The following is a 27,721-nucleotide window of genomic DNA, read 5'->3' as shown; positions in this document are numbered from 1 at the left end:
TCTGTAATATACTTGTTTAAGGTAATTTGTGTTACTGAATTCTCTGAGCGTGCATGTGTTCTGTCTTCATTCACAGCTCTTAATATCTTAAGTGGTCTAAATCAAACTGTCTGCAGTAAATAAGTATAGTTGTAAAATATAAAGTTTACACTTCTAGTGTTATAAAAGGCAGTGTTCCCTTTGGTCATACTATCCTGGTATGGCTTGAGGGTGGTCAGTTGTCTTGAATGGCCCTGACTTTTAGAAATTTTACTAGAGAAGAGTGTATGAGGAGTATGTGCTCTAAATGTAATCCTAGCCCTCTATAGCTCCTCTAAGATCAGTCAGAGCTTTTTAGGGTCACCTCTGCTTTATAAAACCGAGCAGGGGAAATTAAGAAGAAGAAGGGGAGTTTGGATATGATATCCCGCTTTATCACTACCCTAAGGAGTCTCAAAGCGGCTAACAATCTCCTTTCCCTTCCTCCCCCACAACAAACACTCTGTGAGGTGAGTGAGGCTGAGAGACTTCAGAGAAGTGTGACTGGCCCAAGGTCACCCAGTAGCTGCATGTGGAGGAGCGGGGAAGCGAACCCGGTTCACCAGATTGCGAGTCTACCACTCTTAACCACTACACCACACTTGTCCGCTTCGCTCTTTATCCTTTTAATAGAGGCTTAAAACACATACTGTAATGGCTTCTCAGTACAGTATATGATTGCAGGATCTGGGTTGATTCATGTGGAGAGGAGGTCCTTGCTGTTAATATCTGTACATGTCCCCCTGGATTCAGTTTGTTCATCCTCCAAAATATTGTATTGTGTATGATGTTGATATAGACTACTGTTTAGAACATAGAACACAGTGTCCCTGAGAAGGGGCTTCTTGAAACACAGCGGGCTTTACAAAGAACTAATACTTTTTCAGACCATCATCACGGGAGTGTGGTAAAATCAATTTTTAAAAGCTCTGGGGGGAAATACAAAGGTCTTTATCTGCTGCTGAAAACATGAGAGCTGGCACCAGATGAGCCTCACTAGGGAGAGTGATCCAGAGATGGAAGGCCATACCCCAAAGGCCCTTTTCTCAGTCTCTCCCCATTCATTCTTAGAAGATTGTAGCATCTGGAGAAGTGCTCTGACAATTATCTCAGTGCGCGGGCCATTATAGGAGAAGGTGCTCCTTCAGGGGCCTGTGCCCCAAACCATACACCATTTACTTCAGAAATGGACTGGCAGCCTACAGAACACTGCACTCCACTGTGTTGTCAAGATAGTGCTCTGGCAGAGCACTCCTAATTATAGAAAGCCAGTATTGCTTCCCTATTCCAAACTTCATTCAGGAGAAAATGGACTTGCAACACCCTTTTGCCATCTAAGTTCCACCAGGCTGCTTAGGTCATGTGACCAGAATGAAAAGGGTTGGGATCAGGTGTAAGTCTCTCCTTGCCTGGCCCTATGCCTACCTCACTCCTGGAACACCCCTTGGGGGGTGAATTTGTGTTGGCATAAGTTCTGTCCACCGAGCCTTACCCCAGCTGGGTTGAGGGACTTATGCTTGTGTGGCCCTGCCTCGGCCATTAAAACCAAAATCCACTCTGTTTTACTGGTTTTACTTGGGTTTGGACTGCACTGTAAGTTCTGTAATGTCAACCTTGAATCTCTGTGAAAGGAAACACCTATCTAGGCTCTAATTTTCCTGCTCTGTAACTACCTAATCCAAGTTGTCCTTCCTTCCCTCTTTTAGCTGAAAGGAGTGACTTTGTTCTTCTTACAAATCGGCTTACAAGTTTTGTTCTGGCTGCTAACCAAAGGGGTTGTTGGAAGGTGAGTGCTCAAAGTCCGTATGTTTGAAATATATTTACATTCCATTGAGTTGGGGAATGTTAGACCTGCCAATATCAGTTACCTCAGAGTGCAGATTAGATTTTGCCCACTGGAATATGAACTATCAGCTCATAGAATGTTAAGTGTGATCCGTCAAAGCACTGCAAAATTTTTAGTCATTTTCCAGAAGCATGGAGAAGAGAGTATCTGAAAGGTAAGGCCTTTTCAGCTGGTATCATGGAGAAGTGCGCTTCCGCTTCAGGGAGTGAAGTTGCCATGTCCTGAAAATGTATAAAAACTGCAACATTTCAGTGTTAATATGGCTGCTGCTAGAGTGGCATACGCCATGTGTTTAACACATACTACTAAGCACTTGGAAACAAAGCATTAACAATTGGGGCAATTGACCATTCCAATGTGATAGTGTGACAGTAATGTGCTTTTGCAAATTGAAGAGATCTAGTTGTGAGATTGCAAACTGAGGGTGCCTTTTATGTTACCGTCGTATGCAATTGGCTTTTGAGCAATGATTTCCATAAAAGCCTGATAGAACTGTAAGAACTGGGATGAAAACTGAAGGGGAATATGGGACATAACAGAACACAAGCTAACATGGAGGAAAACCTTTAAAAATTATATTCGTATATCTTAGCGCAACACATTTTGATCATAAATATCAAATCTCATTAGCTCAGTTCAGGCATCATGCCACACCATGGTTAAGGAAGCTGAGTATGATGTCTGAATTGACAAAATACAAGTTGAAAAAACCAAAATCGAAAGTGAATAGTGTAATGGCTTTAGGGGTTGCTTGTGCGTAAGTTACCGCCGCTCTGGGCTAGGTTGCCTGGTTAAACCGTTTCTGTCTGGACAGCCATCCACTCCGTGGCTGTTCAGTCGCTAGCAGAATCCGTCAGTGGGCGTTTCTTGAACCTCTTCCAGCAAAGAAGTTCTTTGACGCCAAGTCGCCGCCTACTTTCCCTGCGCGGAAGTCTTCTGCGCAGGGTGGGTGTGGGCAGCGGAGGACCTGTGCTCTCCTCGCTGGTCTCCTGCGAAGAGTCCTGGAGCCTCCTCTCTGCTTCCCCCATCGGCCCCCCTCTATCCCTGGTGTTGCGCTGATTTTCTTCCCCAGCCGGAGACCTGCCCCTCTCCCTGCTTGGCCCCTCTCCAGCATCGCTGTGGAGCCTCGCCTCCTCCTCTAGTTCCGATGGCAGTTCCCTGACAAATAGTTTTGAGTAAGTTTGCAAACCATAGTTTGTTGTTATGTCTGATAAGAGAAACCCTAATAAGGGGGGGGTCCTAGTCCAACCCTCTGCAATGCAGGAATCTTTCACACAACATGGGGTTCAAAATCACAACCCTGAGGTTAAGAGTCTCCTGCTCTAAAGTTCTGTTCTGTCTCTACAGCTGTGCTACATCATAGCCTTGAAGCCTCACAGAATGTAGGAGCTCAAGTGAATAGTTCAGAACTTAGTATATAATAGCTCAGCTCTAGGATCAATCTAGGGGATTGGAGTGATGCTCCAAAAGCAGCTTTCCTTTAGGATTGACCCCTCTCATCAACAACTATTGAGTGGAGACAGTGATTTCTAACCTCCTTAGTGTGACGAGGTGGTATATAGGTACTGCAGTGTGAAAGGAACATTAGAAATCATGACAGAAATGCTGCCATTATAATCAGTAAATACCATGCCTGGATGAAGCCTAGCTGGAAGGGGGGGGAGGATTAGGCAGCAGAAAATAATAGAAACCACCATTTCCTCCTTTTGTAGCAAGAATAAAACACAGTTTTATTCTTTGATATGGCTATCTTTTCTAGTTATCATATCATGGGGCATGTAAAACAGTAACTGAAGAACAAATATATTGCAGCGTTTTATCGCGGGAAACCTACCCGTGAGGCTCCAAATAGATGTGATATGCTTTATCAGTCTTGTGACAATCATACCCCAAAATTGTTTTGCAGAGGTTACTTGTTTTATGTATGAAGCTGGTATGTTAGGGTTGTTCTATGTATCCTGCTTTTAACTTCTAAATCTAAGCTAAAGCCACATGGCCAACACTGTCCATGCAAATCTGTTTAGATGACATAAAATGGCAGTGGTTGAATTTTTTCCATTAACATTGAAAAATAATGGTTTGTTCTTAGGTTTGTTTGGAGGACGCATACTGCAAGCCCAGGTTTGGATGTAATCCTAAGCCAATCTATGGCTTAGCTTCTGACAGCATGGCAGAGAAGTGAAACAGCTGAAATTTTAGCAGTGTGCTCCAATACTCTGCAGAGTTCACCTTTGAACCATGACTTAAAGCAGCAGTGGGGGACGTCTTGGTTACATGCCTAATTAGGCCCATTAGCCTCTCCTTTTCTCATGCAAAGTCAAGCCACATCTACCTGCCCTCCACCAAAATCATATAATGTTAAGTGTGGGGCAGATAAGATTGGGGCTGGGCCTGAAAGGGTGTTTGTAGACATCTCCACTCTTTCTGGTGCCTGCAAAGCCCCTTTCAAAGTGCTGTGGAAAACAGTGGGCAAAAAAGCAGGGAAAACAGCTCCGCTCACAAGAGGTTGTGGGAGATAACAGTCTGGCTTGCCATGCCATGTGAACAAAGCCAATATGAATTATCCAGTCATTCCCCAATCCATCCCAATTTGCAACCATTTTGAAAAAAGCTTATTCATCCCATATTGATGTTTTGATCCCTTACCATGCAGCAAAATTCATTATATCAACACGCTAATGTATGCTTCCCTTATACAGATGCCAAGTTAGAGCATTTACTAAAACCCTTGGTTCTTCGGCACTCAACTCCTTTGGTGTTTCAAATGTCAAAGATTTTAAATGTAGAATAAATCTGCCAACTGGAGCAAACATACAGTAGTTAGCTCCCTTTAAGACTCTCTGGAGTCTAGGAACTATAATTGGTTTGGAAGGTGCAAAGTTATTTTGAACTATCATTTCTGTACATGTGTTTCTAGCACAGTGGGGTAACCCATCAGCAACTGAAAGTAGTACCATCTTTTTGTGGTATTGATTCCTCATTCGTATGCATTGCTCCCTTTTTGGCATACTTATTCTTTTGCATTCTTATTCCTTTCAGATTCCCCCCCCCCCCCCGCTTTTTGATCAAATACAGGTGGAACACAAAGACAAACCAGTGTTTCCTCCATTCCATTTCTCTGCTCCAAATTGCTTTCTCCAGTTGCAGTTTTCATTGGAAGACATAGCTTTTGTTATGCATAACTGTGTGCAACATATAGCAAGCGCCTTCTAAATTAGGAGTTATGCAACTGGAAAATTGTGCAAGCTGGACAAATTTAGTATTAAATTAGCATATAGTTTTGACTTATAGATTTTGCTAAGGACATTGACTGTTGAAGGGAAGGAAGTTAGGAATACGTTGGCAATTTGGATATGTGCTGTATGAGGGACAAAGATATGTGAACAAGTTATCATAGGGTGGCTACAGGGCATAGATATTGCAACTGGAAGAAGAAAAATGTGTTTAGAATTTATCATGGATTTTGTTGCTAGAATCACAAACACCTCAAACTGAGGGACTTATCACACATTACATTTCTTAGGTATACCCCCAAGAGAGTGAACTGTGACAAACATGTATCATACAGGTACCATACGTTTATCATAAATATACCACACATTTCTGGTATGCTTAAACTCTATCAAACCCAGATCTGTTGTATTGTAATATGCAAAAGGCCTGAATTCTGAAATCAGATGGCTAAAAGTTCTGTCAGCTTTTATATATATTGATTCCCACTATCCTAATTTCTAGTTTGATATACTTTTTTCATTTTCTTTTGCTTGTGTGCCACATCAGCCTGAAAGCAGAGCAGATATGGTTTGTAACTCAATATCTTATGGTATCTACCCACACTTCTCACCAGTATTTGTCTTATTAATCTTGGAAACTAAAACTGGTCAGTACATCTAATACAGCACCTCTCAAAACATTTGACAAAGGAAGGAGAAAACAGTTATTTCTTCCACCCTGCACATAATCATGTGGACAGATTTATTCGTTTCATCTTGTGGTTTCCTTTGTGAGATATTCTAGAATGATAAAACCATGCCTTGATCTCTTTATTATTGTGGCCCACAATCCAGCACATGCTTACTTGAGAATAAGTCTTGTCGAGTTCAATGGGACATACTTCAGAGTAAACATGGGTAGAATTGATTTGTTAAACTGTATGTAGTTCTGCACACGCTTTGTTGTTGTTGTTTAGTCGTTTAGTCGTGTCCGACTCTTCGTGACCCCATGGACCAGAGCATGCCAGGCACTCCTGTCTTCCACTGCCTCCCGCAGTTTGCTCAAACTCATGCTGGTAGCTTCGAGAACACTGTCCAACCATCTCATCCTCTGTCGTCCCCTTCTCCTTGTGCCCTCCATCTTTCCCCACATCAGGGTCTTTTCCAGGGAGTCTTCTCTTCTCATGAGGTGGCCCAACGTATTGGAGCCTCAGCTTCACAATCTGTCCTTCCAGTGAGCACTCAGGGCTGATTTCCTTCAGAATGGAGAGGTTTGATCTTCTTGCAGTCCATGGGACTCTTGAGTCTCCTCCAGCACCATAATTCAAAAGCATCAATTCTTTGGCAATCAGCCTTCTTTATGGTCCAGCTCTCACTTCCATACATGCACACGCTTACTGGGACATAAATACCATTGAAATAGTGACACATAGTAAATATGAATATCCTGTAGAACCTTTATTTTTTTCTCTGCTAGCTTAACTATCATCAGCATTCACAAATTCTTGCCAAGCAGTTTTAAAATACTCTCTTTGTGTGTTTATTTTCCTTTGATTTTTATTTTATTTTACTCTTTTAATTTCAAAACTTCAACACTTCTTTACACCTGGGGGGGATTCCTACATATAAGGATGTAGGAAACTTGTTGGGGTCATTTAACACAGCCATCTGAGGTTGGTATTACAGGGATTTTTATATCTTACGATGTTAACAGTCTCTGCTTATGTAGTGTGAGTTAAAGGTTCTGGTTTTTAAGCTCCTCTGTTAATTACTCGTAAAGGTTATGTGGTCTGGCATTCCTATATGTTGAACAAGACATGGGAGCCTTTTGCTATTCAGACTTCTTCCTCTCCTTCGTTGTGAACAATGTGAAACTATGGGATGTTTCCGTGTCGCCTTTCCAAAACAAAGAGAGGGTTGATTTGTAGCAACCGGCAGAAAAATAGTCTCCCTCCTTGGGCTTGCATATAAGATCGCCATGAAGACTTGGATCATAAAATATTTTCCCCGCAACTTCCATGTTGCTTTTTAAGTGCCCCTTTTAAAAGAACATATTCCCTTCACTGAAAAGATTTTTGTAACAAGTTAGTGGTGCATATAACAAAAGACCCATGTGATCTACTCTCATCAGATGGAATGTGCAGAAGAGGCAGTATCCAGTGGAAGTTTAAATGGATGATTATGGTAACAGACTGCTTGCCTTGGGGGCAGTGTTCAAGTGACATGGCCGTTGCGCATTCTTCCATTTCATCTGAGTCCTGAGAGTGGAGGCTGAATAGTGAGGGTGGGATGGAATTATAAATCTCATTCCCTGCAGTTTCATTATATATTAAATCCCTCTTTAAAAAAACAAGTGGTGTTCGAAATGATAGAATAAAATTCCGTCACAGTGTGCATTCAGTGAATTGATTAGATATAAATTATTTGAAGAAAAGTCTGATTAATTTTTTGTGCTCAAGGTGTTTCTCTAGATCAGCGTGAGCCAGCGCTTTTATTAGCATACTGTTTAGGCATCCAGCTTTTTCTTTATCTTCCCTTCCCCTTCCCAGGCTCCCAAAATATCAATTTTATGAGGTTTAATTTTAGCTGTTAACATGTTTTAGGTTGACCAGCATTTCATATCTGCATTACTGGTCCCAAGATAATAATAATAATTAAAAAAATTTATTTATATCCCGCCCTCCCCAGCCGAAGCCGGGCTCAGAGCGGCTAACAGCAGTAAAATAATATAACATTCTAAAATCAATTCATTATAAAATCAGTTCAAATCAAATTGATGGCAACCATTGGACTAGAGTTCTGTGAAGAATTACCAAAGGAGGGGGTCAGGCTGTGCCTTGGCCAAAGGCCTGGTGGAACAGCTCTGTCTTGCAGGCCCTGAGGAAAGATGTCAAGTCCCGCAGGGCCCTAGTCTCTTGTGACAGAGCGTTCCACCAGATCGGAGCCACAGCTGAAAAAGCCCTGGCTCTGGTTTGAGGGCAACACAAGGCCTATTCAGGCATGCTTAACTTGTATACAGTGGTACCTCGGGTTAAGTACTTAATACGTTCCAGAGGTCTGTTCTTAACCTGAAACTGTTCTTAACCTGAAGCACCACTTTAGCTAATGGGGACTCCCACTGCTGCCGCGCGATTTCTGTTCTCATCCTGAAGCAAAGTTCTTAACCCAAGGTACTATTTCTGGGTGAGCGGAGTCTGTAACCTGAACCGTATGTAACCTGAAGTGTATGTAACCTGAGGTACCACTGTATTTGGCCCTGGCCCCTGACCACCACATGTTAAGTGGGAAGGTTTGAAGGGAGGATGTAAGCAGCCAAATGTTCTTACTGTCCTTCAGACCTCCTTGGTCAATGTAGGAAGGTCAGGGATGGAGAAGAGAAGAAATGTAATGTTCCGTTCAAACCTGTAGAATACGAAAACAGTTTGTGTAGTAATGCGACTGCACAGTGTTTTTAAGTTTTAAATTGCTTAGACTTGCAAATACGGATTAGAATTACTCAGTGAGTACCTGCTTTAATTTCAAAATCCATATTCTGTGTTGTACCATAACCAGTTATTAATGTGATTCTCTATGTTTGGTAAATGTTTAGGGTTGTCTGATAACCATGACCTGAATAATAATAATAATAATAATAATAATAATAATAATAATAATAACAACAACAATAATAATAATTTTTAAAAACCATTAGGAAATTTTGAAAGAGAATCATTTGCATTGCTTTATTGAACTCTGTTTTTACAAAAATCTCATTGTGTGGACAAGGCTATACAGAGCCACGGTGCAATACCTCTAGAATGAGTAAAACTGAATCGGAGTCCCAATATAAAGGAGTTTGGGCTACAGAAAGGGAACTTTTGAGATTCTGAGAGGGAAAGGACTCTGACAGAAGTTCTGAATAGAGTATGCTATTGGCTGCTGCAGCCTGAATTCATTGTATTTTTATTTCCTCAGTATGGTTATTGTGCATTAATCTTATCCCTTAAGAAACTCAGTAGCTTTGTAGGGTTAGGATGTTAATTTGGGCACAATCTGGGTGAAATAAGTATTTGTATAGTGACTGTTCAACTTTCAATGTACAAGAGGAGGATGGCCAAGGATCAAAATGTTATTATAAGCTAAATTGCATGTGGTTCTTTTTAATGTGGGTCAGGTGAAGTCTGGCTTTTCAGTATTTAGTGTCTGCTTTTCCTTCAGTTTAGTTTTCTGGTTTTTGAGAGCACTTTGCTCATTGCATCAGATAACGCTGAGCCAAGTTCAAGAGGAAATGAATGTGCAACCTGATTTTCAGGCAGAGGGACACCTGTAGCTCCTTCATTGTAAGATGAATTTGGTTTATGCCTGTTGGCTGTCATGGCAGAATGAGTAACTTTGCGGGAAATGGACAAAATTTAGTTGAACCTAGCAAAGATATTACCCTGCTGTTACTGAAAGCTGAGTATTATAATGAATTCTTTAATCCTTTTAATAGTAAAGGATTTCAGTGCCAGGTTCAATGTTTTTTATTTGCCAAAGCATTTTAAATTACTGTATTTTTAGCTGGCTGAATACTTTTATTCCTCTCAGCTTTATTCTGTTTTCATTTAAGGTTTTATCTTAGAATCACAGAATTGTAGAGTTGGAAGGGACCACGAGGATCATCTAGTCCAGCCCCCCGCAATGCAGGAATCGGTTGTGCAATGTGAGACTCAAACTCACGACCCTGACTAAGACGCCCATGGTTTTATGCTCTACCAACTGAGCTATCCCAGATCATACGCTACTATAGTATTGCAGGTGTCAAATTTTATGTGTATACTGCTCAGACTCTTGGATGAAGGTATGGCTTATGAAATAGATACATTTCTGTATGCCGATCCTCAAGAGAGAGCATGAAAAGCAGTTGATAGCAGTTGCTCCTTCAATGGCAAATGGGACAGCTTGCTTTCCATTAGCAGTACTTAGAGCAGGAAATTACTTTGTTTTCTGCACCCCGAGGGGAAAGTGCTTTTGCCTGAACCCCAGGAAATTCTGCCACCCGGAAGAAAGTGGTGGAAGCTGAAAGGGACCTTTTATTTTTCCTTCCTTGTAAGCTGAAGGCATGGGCTGGCGTTTTGGAATGCTCCCATCCTTTTCTTAATGCCTCTTTCCCCCAGACCAGCTCAACGTGCCTCTTTTTGCGTTCTTCCCATCTTCCTTCCATCTCCAGTTACCATGGAGAATGAAATGCCGGCTCCATTCAAGCAGTTTGCTGAATAGGTTTTGAGGTTGATGGATGGTGAGAATCTCTTATCCCTCCACCTCCCTCCTTTTCCAAACACCGCCCCTGCCTGGTTCTTGACATTTCACTTGCCAGAGAATGGTTGTCAGTGAGAGGGCTCTGAAAGGGAAGCTGGCAGTGTCCTGCTGAGATGCTCTTTCAGTTTCGTGGATGAGATCAGCAGCCGTGAGAAGGTCTTGGGGACTTAGCTGCAAAGCTTCATCTGCAAGCTGGCTGGCTGAAGCAGGAATGCTCACTTGCCTATTTGCTCCTTCTACTGCCCATCCACATTTTCCAGAAAACGCAGATAAAGCAATGCCTTCCTGCTTTTGTTGTTGCTCTGTTTCTGGAGATGATACAACCTAGGACAGTTAAAGGAAAAGGTAAGCAACTCTTTATCCAAATGTCATAAGTACGTTTAATTTCTTGTGAATTGGCTCTGCTTTCTTACCCTACAGCCCTGGTGAAGCCGTATTAGTGCATCTGTCGTTAAACGGCATATGTCTTAGTTCCAAGCCCTTTACATGATATTAATTATGTGGTGTTTGAAATACTCGCATCAGGGAACTTTAACTTGCTCTTCCTGCTGTGTGGCTTAGGGTCTTAGTAGGCGCATATAGCAATCTTTCACCCCCAACATGAATTTCTGATCAGTTTGTGTAGCTCTGTTATCACTTGTGATCGAATGGAAACCAATATAAAGCTCAGTAGTGTGGTGTTAACTTTGTGGCGCTTTTCAGCATGTCCATAGGTCAGTAATTGAAACCATACTGAGTTTTTATTCCAGCTAAGATCTCAAGGGAAAATCTTTTGAAAGGTATGGAGTTGATATTCATTATCTACTTAGATCACGTTTGTTAGTATCTGCCTCTCCTCCTGTTCCATCCCAGACGTGAAGTGTGCAAGGATTTTTATTTCAAGTCAATATAAATTCATATTTTTCCTGTACTAAGGAATGATAGGTGCTATATCACCACCAAGACTTTTTCATTAGTTCCTCAGAGTTTTGATTCTCACTGAGCTTGCAAGTTTTGTTTGAATGTTGCATTGCTGACTTCCTGCTGGGGGAAGCAAGAATGTTTTCTGTCATGCTTCCAGTGTTGTTAATTCAGTAATGCATCTACCTCTTGGGAATCGGGGGATTTTTAAAATTGTGTGGGTGTGTGGTCTGAACAAAGAGCATATTTGGAGTTCCAGAGGGATTCTCCCCATATACCCAATGTGAATTATCCTTTCGAAAGGATTATGACTTCATACTAGTCAGATATTGAACTGACTGAAAAATCTTCAGTCACCACCAGCTTCTCTGTATGTGCAGTCGCTTCTGTCTGGAGAAGCTGTTTCTCTATTTCCCATCTCATTTTATTTGTTGTGTCTTTCTTTAAGTTCACTTGTTTCTGATATAGGGATATTTTAAAGCAAACATACTTTTGTCTTTCTGATTCTAAGCTTACCTTTTTATTGCAATGTACAGATTCTGCTTTAATATCCCCATTTTGGCTCCGATTCTTTTTTTAATATCTGGATGCTTCCTTCTGTTAAAGTCACCCAGATTTAAACATTTTCCATTACCTACTAATTTGCAAAAATAGCTCTCGCTCACTGGTTTAAAATTTAGTGCCATTGGAACAATATCCAGAATGTATTTGTCTACTGCAACAAAAAAACCAAGAGATTCATCCTTCCTTGTTTTTACTTAAAATCTACCGTTTAATCTCACAAATAATTCTTGTTCATGGAATGTATTAATGAAGTTGCAAACTGCATTCATAAACTGCTCTGCTTTCCCTTTCCATATAGTTGCCCCAGTCAATATCCCTGTCTCATGTTGTGTGTTGACTGGCATTGCTATTCACTGTGGTAGACTTGAGTTGACTAGCCTCCCACTCCAGTACTCAGTGTTTCCATGAATCGAAGCCTGCACAATCTCCATTATTGTGGAAAGGAAACATTTGTTTACCTTTATCATTATATTATAAACATTATATACTATATATTTGGCAACAAAAATAAACATACAGTATACTGTATTCAAGATAGTGTATACTTCCTAATTTACAGTCTGCTTTGCTCCTTGTATTGTACATACTTTTGCTGTAAATAAATTTGAAAAAAGTGGTTATTGGACTGTGTGTGTGTGTAATGTAATACACACACACACACACACACACACACACACACACACACACACACTATTTTGGACATTTCCAAGAATTTTGAACAGAAGACATATGCACATACACAATATTTCACACATTTCAAAACTCTGCTTGGTTTTAAAAGAGATTTGCAATGCAGCCTGGGGGCTGTGTCAAGAAACACAGGTCCAAAACTTTGCTGTGAATGTGCAGAATTAGTTGTACTCTTGTTTGAATGCAGGCTATAATCTTTGATTCACCTATGTAGGATTTGTAGGGGGGTTTTGAAAAGAAAAAAAAAGCCGAACAGTCATCCTTTTCACAGCAAGGAGTATTTGGGGAAATAACCCCTTTCCCACATGCTCCAGCCCTTCTCTTACAGACTCCTCTATTACTGTTATTATTTTCAGTCCTGCTTCTGTCAATGAAGAGCAAGTATGGAGTGAGAAGACTCTTCCTCCTTTCCTACTTAGCAACAATGACAGCATTTAATTCGATTAAATATGAAGGCTTCCTGTGTACCTATCTTCTAATAACACACATTTAATCAGGTAAACCACAAATGTCCACGGCTGAAGTGCATTATTTGGTATAGAATTCTGGACCCTGAGAATCTCACTTTATAAATAAATAAAATCTGATTTTCAAATTTGGCATCACTCTGAGAAATTAAATAGTAGGGGGAATTGAGTATCCTGGGGGGAGTGCGTGGCTGGCTGAAAACAGCCCTGAATAGGAAAGCTGCTAGCAGGTGAGGAGGATATAATGCAATATTTTCCTGCAGGTCCCACATATGTGCAGGTATAGGTACCTAAAAATTATGTTAGGGGAGCTTCTCTTATGGAAAGCAACATTCACAGTTGAATTTTCACATTCCCGCCTCGTTTGTGATTGCCACAGCTGGTATGACTTGTATGTAGCCTCAGGCTTTGCTTCCCTCTGCAAAAAGCCAATCCATGCTTTGACGTGGGAAATGCTTCAGAAATTCCAATCCATGTGGTTTTAGTAATGGGGGGCTCCAAGCAATTGCCTCAAACATAGCCATAGGATAAAATAGTCCTCAACAGATGTATGTACAGTACAATCATATACATGTCTCTTTAGAAGTAACGGCCACTGGGTTCATGAAAGTGAGTATATATGATTGCAGTCTAACCTCCCAAATTAAACTTAGCTTTATTTTTGTATTCAAAGCATTCTGGATTAAACCAGGGCAGGGAGATGGAACAGATTATTTTCAAGGACTTTCCAATTATGCCATCCTAGGATTATGATTGTGTATTGTTCTACTGCCGTAAATTGTTTACTGCATCGTTTACTGCTGTAAATCAATTCTTCCCTTCTGAGTCCTAATACAAAATTCTTTAAAATACGTCCATTCATTTTTCTTCACCAGCAGCTTTTGAATGGGTAAACAAAGAATGATTTCAATAGTTATGAACACTAAAATAATTGTGTTTATTAAAAACAAATTGTTCACCCATTCCTTACCCATCTATAGATTTTTCAAATGAGCTTCAAAATAAGAATCCTTCTGATGGAAATTCTTCAGCTTGCAGATTTTCCTTTCCCCACCCATCTCTCTCCTACATTTCTGAATGCAGTTCGCCATCAGTTCACCAACTGTAGCCTGCCAGGTAGCTGACAGTCTCCCTGCTATTGCAGCTGTTGGCAGGCAGCAGCATCAGGTGGTTCAAGTTCACCATTCAAGGCTGGTGAACTGCATTCAGTTTGGTTGGTCAGATGTTGTTCAGACCGGCTGGAGGGACTGTTGTTGGCAAAATAGAGGTCAGGTTGACTTGATTTCCCATAAGGAACATATTCTGTTAGGGTTGAATTGATCATATCAGCAAGAAAAAACCCACACAGGGTTGTATTCAGTGTACTGCTAAGGAGAATGTTCTGTAAGCACTAGGATTTCTCATTACGCAACAGGACTCCCCCCTCTTTCCCCCCCGACACCCCAAACTCTGTTATGGGTTCATCCCCCAACCATCCGGAACAGTTTTGTGTACAGTGCTGGGGGAGAGAGAGAAGGTCCTCTGTTGCACTAGCAGTAATTATTCCACTCGTGCAATTATTTTATGTGCCTGTTCTCTTTGTCCATGGAGTTTTCTTGGCAGGGATACTGGAGTGGCTTGCTGGTTCCTGCTCCAGGTGGATCACGTTTGGTGAAAACTCTCCACTATGACCTGCCCATCTTGGGTGGCCCTGCATGGCATAGCTCATAGCTTCTCTGAGTTATTCAAGCCCCTTTGCCACGGCAAGGCAGTAATCCATGAAGGGGATTATTTAGCAATTATTTAGTTGAATACCAACCACAAAGTTTTCCATAAGACTATCATAATGAAAAGAGCTGCCAGATGGAAACATTAAGGGTTTGGACTACCAAATCCTGGGCATTTCAAGCATACAGCTTCTCTCTTAGTGGAACAGATCTCACACCTTCAAATCAATACTGTAAACTGTACGAAAGTCGGGAAGGGACATTCTCTCTCCTTCCACCTCACGGTTTTTGTACCATTTTAGCTGTTGCATTATTTCTGTAAGCATGAACTTTCAGAATACTTGGCAGTGTCAAAGCTTTGTAAGTGTTTCACACATGTCCTTGACATGAAAATAGGATCTGGATACTACTATTTCTAAAATATGAATACCGTACACTTTTTTTCTTTTTTTCTTTTGCAAAAAGTGTGGTGGTGTGGGAATGGAGGATAAGTGATCTTGCTTGGGATTCAAATTCTGAAGGGTGCACTAGAGGCAGAAAGTATGCTGTCAGCATACCTAGATACTGTACTGTGTAGTCTAGATAGGAAAACCTATATCTTGAAAGTTACTAATCTCTGCAGCATCCTTTTTAATAGCTACTACTCTGCATATAGAAGGGACGCGGGTGGCGCTGTGGGTTAAACCACAGAGCCTAGGACTTGCCAATCAGAAGGTCGGCAGTTCGAATCCCTGCAACGGGGTGAGCACCCATTGTTCGGTCCCTGCTCCTGCCAACCTAGCAGTTCGAAAGCATGTCAAAGTGCAAGTAGATAAATAGGTACCGCTTCGGCAGGAATGTAAACTGTGTTTCCGTGCATTGCTCTGGTTCGCCAGAAGTGGCTTAGTCATGCTGGCCACATGACCCGGAAGCTGTACGCCGGCTCCCTCGGCCAATAAAGCAAGATGAGCGCCACAACCCCAGAGTTGGTCACAACTGGACCTAATAGTCAGGGGTCCCTTTACCTTTACCTTTTTACTCTGCATATAGTTTTAGATGTATATTCAGACAGTTTGGTGCTTATATGTCAAAAGAACTTTACTTTGTGGGCAAACTTTTATTATTTCCCCATATATCTTTGAAAATACATGCTTTGCAATTTAAGACTAATATCTTCCAATCATACACTTGTTGAACCCTTTTGTATTTTTGTTAAGTTTTTAAAATAAAATATATGAATTGTTGTGTTTAAATAAAACACTGAGTAGTTGGCTGTAAAGTACTTGAATGTGACGATTGTATACTAGAAGAGTGTCTAATTCAGCATAAGATACTAGCCATGCAACCTGTATTTTTTCACAACAACAATTCATTTAATACCTTTAATTCTACCAAACATTTCCATTGTTGTTAATCATAAGCTGTTCATTCTTGCATCTCAAGAGTCATTGATGGGAATCTATCTTTTGTTCTCTGGAAACATTGGACTGAATTACATGGATATAATTAAAACACAAGATGGAGAATATGAGAACTGAAATTAAAGCTAGATTTATGAAGCTGTTTCTGAATTCGAATAAGTGTGGGTGTTTGGCTTGTTTTCCTGTTGTACTAAGTGTTCTGCACATGTTTAAGAGCTGCTTTAGCTGAGTTTAGCAGCATGGCAGTGCCTCAGAAACAGAGGTGCCAGCAGGATTTTCTAGATCCAGTTCATTGTGTATGAATTGGGTCCTCTAAACCATTCACAAAAGAGGACATACATGTGCATATTCATTGTGTCCAATGCAGATTTGTCTCTTCTTTTGAGGGTAAGTTGATGGTTTCCAGACGGAATGTCTCCTGTAATTTTATCCCATTCTGAAAAAAGGCATATAACACCTGGATTCAAACTGGGGTTGAAAAGAAAGAAAAATCTAGAGCACTTCTTATTAAAATCTAATTTATATCACTTCCACTCCAACTTACTTGCAAATATGTAAGATAATTCCTTAAACCCAAGGGGAGATATCCAGAGTAGATTAACCTTTTTGGACCTGGGGCCACATTCGGAAATCTATGAAACTGTAATGGTTACCACAAAGTGCCATTTTGCAGAAGAAAAACTGGTGATGCTCAGAGACTCTCCAAAACAATGTGCAAAACATCTACAACCTTTTCTAAAGTACAGGGGGTAAGCAGGCAACACCTCCCCCAAAATAAGCAAAACACTCCCAACAAATAACATTTCAAACGAACAAAGAACACAGCCCTAAACACAACCAACTAGTTTAGAAGTCTATTTTTGCATTAAGCAGTATATAACTTAATAAATCATCATAATCACGGTGACTACTACCACCAAACAAAAAGGCACGTGATGCATTCTGGGGGAAAGGAAATAAGAATGCTGTGTGCCCAGTGCCACCCATGGCGGAAAAAAGCTTTTAAAAATGTTGATTTTTAAAAAATAATAATATTTGGAGATGCAGGGTCCTTGGTTGGCATCAAGGGGGTTATCTGAGGGCACAACCCTGAATATGACTTTGTTTGTGTATTGTGTTCTCAGTTATATAAACTTCTTACTTCCCTCAACATTCATTTTAAACAAGGAAGAGCTAACATTGTCTTCAAATAAATGATGCTTGGACACATTTTATTTCCTTCTTTGTTTTTAGTTCTCCCTTCACTTTGTAGCCCCAGGGCAGGTTACATACAGCTCAATACAATTAAATCATGTAAGACATTTCACCTCCAATGGCTTGTGCAGAAGGAGAATGGGGTGATTGGTTTGTTTTTGTTCTTGTTTTTATTATGGATTTTCTTTGTTTTTTATCTTGTATTTTTATGCTGTGAATTGCATAAATACATAAAAGGGTATATTGACCTGATGTCAAAAGGTGTACAGTGACAAGGCCAGAGGCAACTTGGGAGGGGGATTCCACAATCTGGGGGCCACCACTGAGAAGGCCCTCTCATGCACCACCACTCCACAAATTTCACAAGGCAGCCGAACTGTGAGCAGGGCCTCTCCCTCAGATCTCAGCACCTTGGCAGGTCTTTATGGGAGAGGATGCTCCTTCAGATATTGGGGCCCAAGTCATTTAGGGATTTATTTGTCAATGCAGGCACCTCAATTTGGGCTTGGAAGCACATTGGCAACCGCTGCAAGTCTTAAAGAACTGCTGCAATATGTGTCAGGCCAGTAGAATCCACTCACAATCCACAGAGCCACTCCAAGAGGAAACCATGTCCCTTGGTATCAAAGCTGACAAGGCCAAGGAGAATCAATAGAGTAGCACTCATCCATCCTTATTTCAGCAACGACCATCAAGCCAGGTGACTAGTGCCAATTTGGTGCTGTATCTGGGCCTGAAATTGGATTGAAGAGGGACCGGATAATTGCTTCTTCCAAGCATGCCTACAGTTGAACTGCTGCCATCTTTTCAAGAGCTTCTTGCCTAAGAAGAGAATATTAGCAGCTGGGCAATCCTTTAGCATTTCCAGGTCCTCCCTATAATTTCAAATAATAGTAGAACCTAGGTTTGCTAAGGCAGGAGTGGGGACATCGTACAATGTCAGGTGATTCTGAAGAAGCAGAACTCATCTCTGTTAACCACTGGTGACATAAAAGCTATTTTTGAGAGCATATTTGAAGAAGGACTGAATCAAAAGGCAAAGGAAAGGGGTAAAGGTTAGATGAAAGTTTTAAGGAAATGTTAGATCAGAGGCATAGATATACCATATAGCTGTGTCTTCTAGCCCTTGCATTGTACTGATCAGAGGCTGTTTTATGATACGTGAAAGTATAATAATTGTCTGTCGGTTCTATTTCCAGTGTTCGTGTGTCAGTTTAGCTTAGTGCTTTGATTCGGTTTGGCCTATGTTACGAGGCCACAGCCTGCCGCCTTTTACTTTTGATGTCGCAAGCTACAGTGTGTGTAATTGTGTTGAACTTAATTTCGCTGAATTTTAATTCTGTGTCATTCATTTGAAGTCAGAGAATGCTGTATCTCCTCTGCCTTGGCGCTGCTCAGCCTGCCATTGCCTGGATTTGCAGCACTGCATCAAAACAAATAGGAAGTGTAACAAAATGCAGGATTAATCCCTTTAAAGTAAATACCTCGTTCTTCTAAGTCAGCGTTTGATGTCAATTTATCACAAAGCCTGGAAGCATCAGTCTAGTGTGGGAGGGAGTCGTATTTGTGTGCCACATGAAATCTGCCTCTGTTTAATGCGATGCAGTTGGGAAGACTGCATTTCAGAGGCCAGCTGCAGGGTATTTAAAGTTTCTTACTGTGAAATCCTGTTCTCTAGTCTTGTTCCAAAAAACTGGTGCTTGACTTATTCCTTCTAAAATCTGGTTGTTCTGTGCTGGCTTTTGATTTATAAATATATTTTATAGGCTTAGGGCATAAACAGGAAGAATGGGAGATGTTAAAGTAATGCAAATGGGAATTTTCTTGCTTTCCAACCAGTAATCTTCCGCTATCCATGATTAGAAATGTGTGGGGTAGTGCTTTGGGATCACACCTCTGCTTCGTGATTGTCAAATTTGTATATGAAATGCTGCAATACTTTGTAATTCTGATGGGAGTTGGGGTTTTTAAAAATAATCTGTTAGAGAAATCTGTGCCTGAGATCCATATACTTGCTGTTCACAAAGTATTAACCCTTTTCATGACGGGTTATTCTCAAGTACCTGGTACAGTTTGGGCTTAATCACCCTTCAGCTTTTCAAAACAAACATACAGGTATCAGTCATACCTATCTGTGCGTATGTGTTTATAATTTCATATTTATGCTCATCTGACTAAGATCACAACCATCTCTAGCCCTACTTTTTAGAAAGTGGGGGTAAAATGAACATCGCAGGATTTTGACTTCTGGTGAGAATAGCTGCACCCAAATTTTGGGATTTCTGTATCTGTAATGAAGCAGGGAATTTCGATGTACTATTATTTTGTGTGGCAATAGTTCACTACCTTGCTCACACCTACCTCTGTTTCCATGTTTGTTATAGTGCTTACGTGTTTTTTATACTGCGGACGTTAAAATTGTAGTAAAGAGTGGTTCTCATCAGCTATGAGCCCATGAAAAAGAATAGAGTGGTACCTTGGTTTAAGAACAGCCCTATTTACGAACTATTCGGTTTATTAACTTCCACAAAACTGGAAATAGTGTCCCGGTTTGCAAACTTTACCTCAGTTTAAGAACGGAAGCCGAACAGTGGAAGGGCACCGGCAGTGGGAGGCCTCATTAGAGAAAGTGTGCCTTGGTTTCAGAACGGTTTCGGTTTAAGAACGGACCTAGGAACAGATTAAGTTCGTAAACCGAGGTACCACTGTGTTGTACAGAGAAAGTCACTTGGATCCTAAGAGGTTAAATTAAGGAACTTCCTAGAGGAAAACCTTTCCATCCCATCTTCCCCTTGTAGCTACCTGCACTGAAAAGCCTCTCTGGAGTTTCAGTATCTTGAAAATTGTAGAATGGAGCAAGGAGGAATTGCCCAAATTTGGGCAAGCATCTGCCCAGCTTGGGGCAATTCTCCAGCAGAATTAAATTCCTCTGTGATAAATGAGCCTTACTCCCAGCCAAGTGTGCTCACAGATGCAGACTAACATATAAAGCTTCCTTATGGGGAGTTATGCCAGAGAAATCCAAGTGCTAGAAATGAGATTTGTTCTGGGCCCGACACATTTTAGGGGGAAATCCTTCTGAGGCCTGTTGCAGTGTCTCAAGTGCAAAGGACACCAGTGACTCATAATATTGCACTGTGATTGGATTGTAGGGTGGCTGCCAGACACAACCACAGTTTGTAAATACTTGTGTGTGAAACCTCAAAAGACATACAGATTAGAGACAAGTCCAGCTTATATTGTCTTTTGTTAACATAATGAATATGATTAATTTGAAGGCAAGTAGGTTAATAGAGGAGGTGAAAGTCTTCTTGGTAGCTTTTGTGTTAGAACAGTGGTTCCCAAACCTTTCTCCCTACAGACAACTTGAAAATTGCTGTGGGTCTTGGCAGATCATTTCATAAGTTTTCTTCCTGGTGTAGAAATTGTAATATGCTGTGCTAGATTCTACATTGTTTTGGTTGTATTTCTTATATTGCATTTTACTGTATCACTTATTTGAATTCAGATTATAATACACACCCCAAACCACCCGAATGGAGCTTCTGGAACATTGGTTGTCCACGGAACTCCTATGTTAAAATTTACTCAAGGCCTATTTTCCAGTCGTGGTTTGCCTATGCTGGAAAATGAAATTGCCAATTCATTAACTTCTAGGAATATCAATTAACACAGGCATCCCCAACCTTTGGCCCTCCAGATGTTTTGGACTACAATTCCTATCATCCCTGACCACTGGTCCTGTTAGCTAGGGATCATGGGAGTTGTATGCCAAAACATCTGGAGGGCTGCAGGTTGGGGATGCCCGAATTAACATTTTTAGCCGCAGAAAGTGTTTTTTTAATCTTTATGTGACCCAACTGCTGTTATGTACAGTGGTACCTCGGGTTACATACACTTCAGGTTACATATGTTTCAGGTTACAGACTCCGCTAACCCAGAAATAGTGCTTTAGGTTAAGAACTTTGCTTCAGGATGAGAACAGAAATTGTGCTCCAGCGGCACGGCGGCAGCAGGAGGCCCCATTAGCTAAAGCGGTGCTTCAGGTTAAGAACAGTTTCAGGTTAAGAACGGACCTCCGGAACGAATTAAGTACTTAACCTGAGGTACCACTGTAATCAAGAATCCCACTGTGCTGACATCATTCACACCCGCCGGTGAGTGTGCTGACATCAGACACCTGCGCACCCACAGTGTGTGCGGCTCCAGGCACCCACAGTCCTGCAGCCAAGCTGGTGGGCCTGTTCAGAATTGTGTCAATAGATTTTATTGCATTAGCCGTGTGGCCATAGCATGATATACATAGAAATAACAACATAAAATGGGGGTGGGGAGGTAAAGGTAGATATCGTTCTGGGCAAATACTTACAGGGGAATTGTGTCTTTGTTGTCACATGCCTTGTTTCTGGATGGAGATCTTTCTGGCAAGCGGGCCCCACCACAGGAATGATCAAGCTAAATTTTTAGAAAAGATGTAGCTTTAGAAACTTCTAACAGTATTGAGATTCTGCGGACAGTTCCATGTAGCTGGATCCCATTTCTTAAAACTCATTAGTTACAGCCAGCTATATCACAGAGCAGGGGACGCGGGTGGCGCTGTGGGTAAAATCTCAGTGCCTAGGACTTGCTGATCATAAGGTCGGCGGTTCGAATCCCTGCGGCGGGGTGAGCTCCCGTCGTTCGGTCCCAGCTCCTGTCAACCTAGCAGTTCGAAAGCACCCCAAAGTGCAAGTAGATAAATAGGGACCGCTTTATAGCGGGAAGGTAAACGGCGTTTCTGTGTGCTGCGCTGGTGCTGGCTCGCCAGATGCAGCTTCGTCACGCTGGCCACGTGACCCGGAAGTGTCTTCGGACAGCGCCGGCTCCCGGCCTCTTGAGCGAGATGAGCGCGCAACCCTAGAGTCGGTCACGACTGGCCCTGACGGGCAGGGGTACCTTTACCTTTTTATATCACAGAGCACTTGGGCGCACTTGGGCAAATGGCTCTGCTGAATCCCTGTGAACTGAAGTAGGTTGTGATACAAGGAATTGTCCCTTGACTGCAGATTTAAGCAATCATCACAATTCCACTGCCCAGATACATTGTCTGCAGGTAAGGATAACTGAGTGGTCTGCTTTGTTCATTTGCTTGTTGCGATTAGCTTCTGAAGCTAACTTTCCACAAATTTTCTCCATTGTAAATTCACTTTTGGTTCACATTCTCTTGTGTGAATTTGCTCTCATGAACTTTGCCGGTGTTGTGAAAATTAACTGCTCTTACAAGCCGGTGAGTTGAATATAGCTCATGGAAAGTTCTGTTTGTTCAGCACTGCTGTAGGAGCATGTTCATTTTCATGTTCTCAGGAATAAGTTTCTGCTGAATCAGAGGCGTGGTCCTTTTGTAGAACAATGTAATAATGGAATGAGGTGTGTGGGTTAGCAGAAAATTTCCTCCAGATAGGAGGAGCTTCTGTGAACCAATTAGTAAAGTTTCTTAGAATTTCCAACATCTACTCCGTATCATGTTACTCTTTCTTTAAATTGTAATCAGCAGGGGCAGTAAGGCATACACTCCCTCTGTCCATGTGACCCATGTGATTACACACCCTCCATTCAGATGTGTTTTCCCTCAACCAGTATTGGAAGTGAGATTGGTGGAGAAGAAATTGGCTGGTGGATGGAAGGTGGCTGCAGCAGTAAAAGCTAAGTGTAGATTTAGGTTAATTTGAGACTTTGGACTTAATGGTCTCAAAGTCACCCCTCTGTAGATTTTAATGCATATTACTTCAAAGTGTGGTGAGCCAGCCCTGCTGTGTTTTTAGGGTGCCAATTTTGGTGAGTGAGACCTGGACTCCTGCCCTGATGGTGCCACTGGTAAGAGAAGTGGATGAGAGATGGGTTCAGTATCTCCTCACCCATGTGCCCTTTTAGCCCTTTAAACTGTACACACACACACACACTGAACAGGGAAGAGCTGTGTTTAAAAGGCATAGGTCTGGTGCAATCCTGTGTGATTACGTTTGAGAGCAAGGTAAATTCACTCTTCCCCATCTAAGGCAGTGTGGTTCTGCTCTGATGAAAATGTGTTTTTTATCTCTGAAAAGTAGCGGGGGAGGAAGAATGGGTGTTAAAAAATGCTCTGTGTTGCAAGACCGCTTTGCAATAAATGAATGGTTCGGTTTCTTGTGGGTGGCGAGATCCACTGCACCGCTGCTTTTGCCTTACTCAGTTTTTACAAAACTGTTTCAGTGCCTTGACTACATGGTGATGAAGCCTGCTGGCAGTAAGGCAAAGTAGCTAGAATTATTCTTGTTAATTAAAAAGGTATCAATTTATAGAATCTGATGCTTTTTGGTACCCAGATAGTATGTTAACATCTGTCAGCATTTTGTTTAAACTTTGAGGATAGTCATTGCCTCATAGCTTTATAGATGGGCAAGTATATAGGTCACTGTTTCAACCTGTGTGCGTCTATGCAATTTATTCTGGTGTTTTTCAGGCTTTTCTGTATGCAGAACTGCTTGTTAGTTAAACGGTGTGATTTTGATCAAGTACAAAAATGTCTGTGCATCCCTTGTTCAAGCTAAAACAAGTATCCATTCAACTTCTTGTTCTAAGTACATACTTTGGATTAAAATTAGTCCTGCTCACTGATTGACAATCCCACTTTGATAATTTTGGGCAGAACAGCACCGACTCCCTTATTATGTTCAGACTTAAATGCGTCTTTGTAGGAAATGTTTTCATAGGTGCACATGTTATAGACAGGGCAATTGAACTCTTTCTGATATGATAGTTAAGAGCTGGTATAGTTGTAATAGCAGAAAAAGTGTTGTCCTGGCCTGCACTGGTAAATCTTCCTTTACAAGTCATTTCAACACTGATCACACAAAAGTAAGCAAGTAAGTAAGTAAATGAAAAATGTAGTGGCTCTTAAGTTATGTAAATGGCAAGAGTTGGCTCAGAGCTTGTCGTTTCTTAAGTTTTACTTGCTGCCCTTCTTGCTCTTTTTACTCTTGTTGACTGAACAGTTGTTAAAGTCAGGGAAGTGGGTACGGAAAAGCAGTGATATGCTGGGGAGTGAACAAATAAATATATTTCTATGGGTTTAGAAATGTGAGGTCAATGCTAATTTCCTGTGCCTAATTGAAATAATATTTACATATCGAGCAATGCATTGCTTTTCATTGACAGAAATGAATGCCTTTAATTTCTGTTAAACATATTTTTATTTCCCTGTAGTCACTGAATCTTCTCTCTGCCACCTATGAGTTTCCATCTTCAAAAATCAAGGAGTACTTAATAATTAAAGCAGTGATTGGGGATGACTCATCTATTTTCATCCCCCCGCCCCCGGCACAAATGCCCACTCACAACACCTGTTAAGCAGCAGTCTATGCCATTTCTTCACACAATTGTAGCATGATCAACATTAGGGGGAAATGCCATCATTAAAGCTAGCTAACATCAGATTTTGCCACTAACCGGTGAAACTGTGAGGTTACTAGAGAGAAGCAGAGAACGGAGGTCTAAAAGCTGTCTAAAAGCTGATCTCCTTGTAGTCTCCAATTCTGCTGCAAACTCTTCTCATAGTAATCTTCTTTGACTTCTAAAGAACTGTCATTGAAACTATAATTTTAAAATGTGCTCCAGTCTGTACCCAGACCAAGGGTTTCAGGAGTCCAAAAAGTTATTTATTGGCACCGCATACTGTTGTGAAAATTCTAGGCTTTGAATTCTGGATATTCTGAGGAATATGCACATAACAGTGAGCATATTCAGACCATAGCAAAATGGTCAGCTACCATCAGAGAAATTGTGTGTCTCAATAAGGGAAGTTGCCTAGAGTCCCTGGAGTCTTCCCTTTGGCTTTCTGAAAATTGAGTCCAGCCTTCCTAATCTTTACATAGTTTCCCCAGAGGACCAAAAACAAAAAAACCAACTGTAAAAGAACAGAACAGTTTTTAAATCCAATATAATGTAGAAAGCATTTGTTTTAGCTCTGTCTTGTGCAACAGGCCCCAGCAGTCAACTGTACTCCCTGTATGATAGAAGACAATCAAAATGAGGTAGCGTTTCTAACATTTGCCTTCAGTAGGAAAATACATTCGCTTACCTTGATGTATTTCATCTAAACAATATGACCCCAAGCCTTCAACCTGTGTTGGGAGGGGTTTCACCCTCCCTAAATAAAAACTCAGGTCTGCATCTTTGATTCAGATCATGTAACTCTTGCTTTGTGTAGATGCATCTTAAAATCAGTCCGCACGGCACTTTCTTTTCTTTTAGCTTGAGCCTAGACTTCATTTGAACTGCCAACTGAACACCGTTTCAATACTCTTCATGTGAGCTGTCCTCATTTTTTTTAAAAAAAAGCTTTTTAATGCACAGCAGCCTAAACATTCATTCATTGTTTGTTAGGTGCCATATTTGTTGGACTGTCTTCAAGGGCAGCCCCGTATAGAGCGCATTGCAGTAGTCTAAACGTGAGGTTGCCAGAGTGACTGTCCCAGCATGCTGGTGTTCACTCAAGCACATCATGCCCAAGCAAATTGGCTCAAGCACATCATGACCACTCACTTAAGCGCCTTGTCAAAATAGGGAATATTTGCACCTGGCAAGTTAATGCAATCCTTGAGATTCCAGGAGGTTGTCTCTAGGGTTAATATTATGGCCACCTCCTTCAACCTGCTCAGGATCATCCCCTCTCCCAGGGAAGCAATAATTCCATTTGGGACCCAGCTGGTTAGCCCTCTCTCACTAGATTGTTATAAGGTGGAATATGAGTGGCACAAACAGGCTGCACCTTGCACTTTTGCAAGCACCTTGTCCACATCCTTGGGCCATAACGACTGGATTTAATCCATCAGCATATGACTGCATTTTGTTCTGGACAAATTCTCCGGTGTACTGCAGACACAGTGGCGTCCAATTCATTGCAGATGCAAGCTACTTTATCCTCCAAGTGCTTAGCAAATAAATCATAGGTGAGAGTCTCGGGGCCAAATCAGATGTGATTTTTGTCACGTAGTTCTCCTTCTGTAACTCATTTTGGTTTAACAAATACCACGGGGAGGTGGGGGTGTTGCATTGGGAGGAGGACTTTAACTGTTTCTCCCTTGTCACCGTCTCAGTCAGGATTGGGAGGCCCTGCACCAATAATTTGCAATGGGAGCTTTCCTTGGTCTGAAATTCCTGGGCTTGAAAGGACAGCATTAAGAATTGGAAATTTTCCTTGCATGAAAATTATGCCAAAGAAAGCCCCTCAGTCTTAAAATCCTTGTGGCTGCAATACTGGTGACCAGAGCCAGTTTCAAGTATTTACGTATTTATTTGTTTGCTTAGTATCTTTTTACCTGCCCTTCCCCCTGAGGTCCCAGGGTAAGTTAGAATAAGTTACCAAAACAACAACAACCATGGTTAAAATTGTGTTAAAATCCACATTAAAGATCCTGATATTTACATATAAAACCCTAAAAACTCTGGACTAGGTTACCACTGTCCAGTAAGCACATTAAGAACAACAAATGGAACACGGTTCACTTTGCAGTTGGAAACACTGTGGTGGCAGCAGTGTTGTGGAATGCTCTCCCTGCTGGGATATAAGGAGTTCTGTCAGTATTGGCATTTTGCCGGCTCTTGAACACACACGTGTTTAGACAAGCATTTCCCTGATCTCCTGACTTGATCCTCCAGTTTCAATTGGTGTTTTACCTATTCTAATTGTTATGCTGGTTTAATGGATTTGCTTATTGTAGATTTTAATTGTTGCATTTTAATTTCAGCGTTTTGATGGAGCTGTTTTATTGTATATTTTAATTGTGTGCAGGCAGGTCCCTGTTTGTGCGGGGGGGGAGCGTGTTCCAGGTCATTTCACACGTCAACACATTCTGCCCCCACCCCCAAAAACAACACATGGGTCAGCGGTTGCACATCAACTGGACGAGTGCAAAATAGTTGCCGCCTGTATTGCTATTTTTTTTAAATTTATTTTTTGCTAGTAAACAATAGATTACTGGGACGCGGGTGGCGCTGTGGGTTAAACCACAGAGCCTAGGATTTGCCAATCAGAAGGTCGGCGGTTCGAATCCCCACGACGGGGTGAGCTCCTGTTGCTCGGTCCCTGCTCCTGCCAACCTAGCAGTTCGAAAGCACCTCAAAGTGCAAGTAGATAAATAGGTACCGCTCCGGCGGGAATGTAAACTGTGTTTCCGTGCATTGCTCTGGTTCGCCAGAAGTGGCTTAGTCATGCTGCCCACATGACCCGGAAGCTGTACGCCGGCTCCTGCGGCCAATAAAGCGAGATGAGCGCCGCAACCCCAGAGTCGGTCACGACTGGACCTAATGGTCAAGGGTCCCTTTACCTTAAACAATAGATAGATTAGATTAGATTAGATTTTTTAAAAAATCCCGGTAGCACATTAGAGACCAACCAAGTTTGTTCTGGGTACAAGCCTTCGTGTGCATG

At 41.5% G+C, this 27,721-nt stretch overlaps 1 protein-coding gene across 4 annotated transcripts in view; it reads left to right on the top strand.

Moving 5' to 3' along the window:
• The window catches only part of NDST2 (N-deacetylase and N-sulfotransferase 2), a 110,321-nt gene that overhangs the window by 26,868 nt on the left and 55,732 nt on the right, over positions 1 to 27,721 (top strand). For 2 of the 4 annotated variants that reach the window (XM_053388023.1, XM_053388027.1), the window contains exon 2: positions 1,725 to 1,804. The gene's annotated coding sequence lies outside the window, so the exon portion shown is untranslated. Of the gene's footprint in view, positions 1 to 1,724; positions 1,805 to 5,387; positions 5,433 to 10,448; positions 10,699 to 27,721 lie in introns of those variants that run through there. The other 2 variants (XM_053388024.1, XM_053388025.1) reach the window with 2 other exon arrangements.

This window comes from Podarcis raffonei, chromosome 5, assembly GCF_027172205.1.
Source record: "Podarcis raffonei isolate rPodRaf1 chromosome 5, rPodRaf1.pri, whole genome shotgun sequence".
Classification (NCBI taxonomy): domain Eukaryota; kingdom Metazoa; phylum Chordata; class Lepidosauria; order Squamata; family Lacertidae; genus Podarcis; species Podarcis raffonei.
This window is presented reverse-complemented; position numbering and strand designations above follow the sequence as displayed.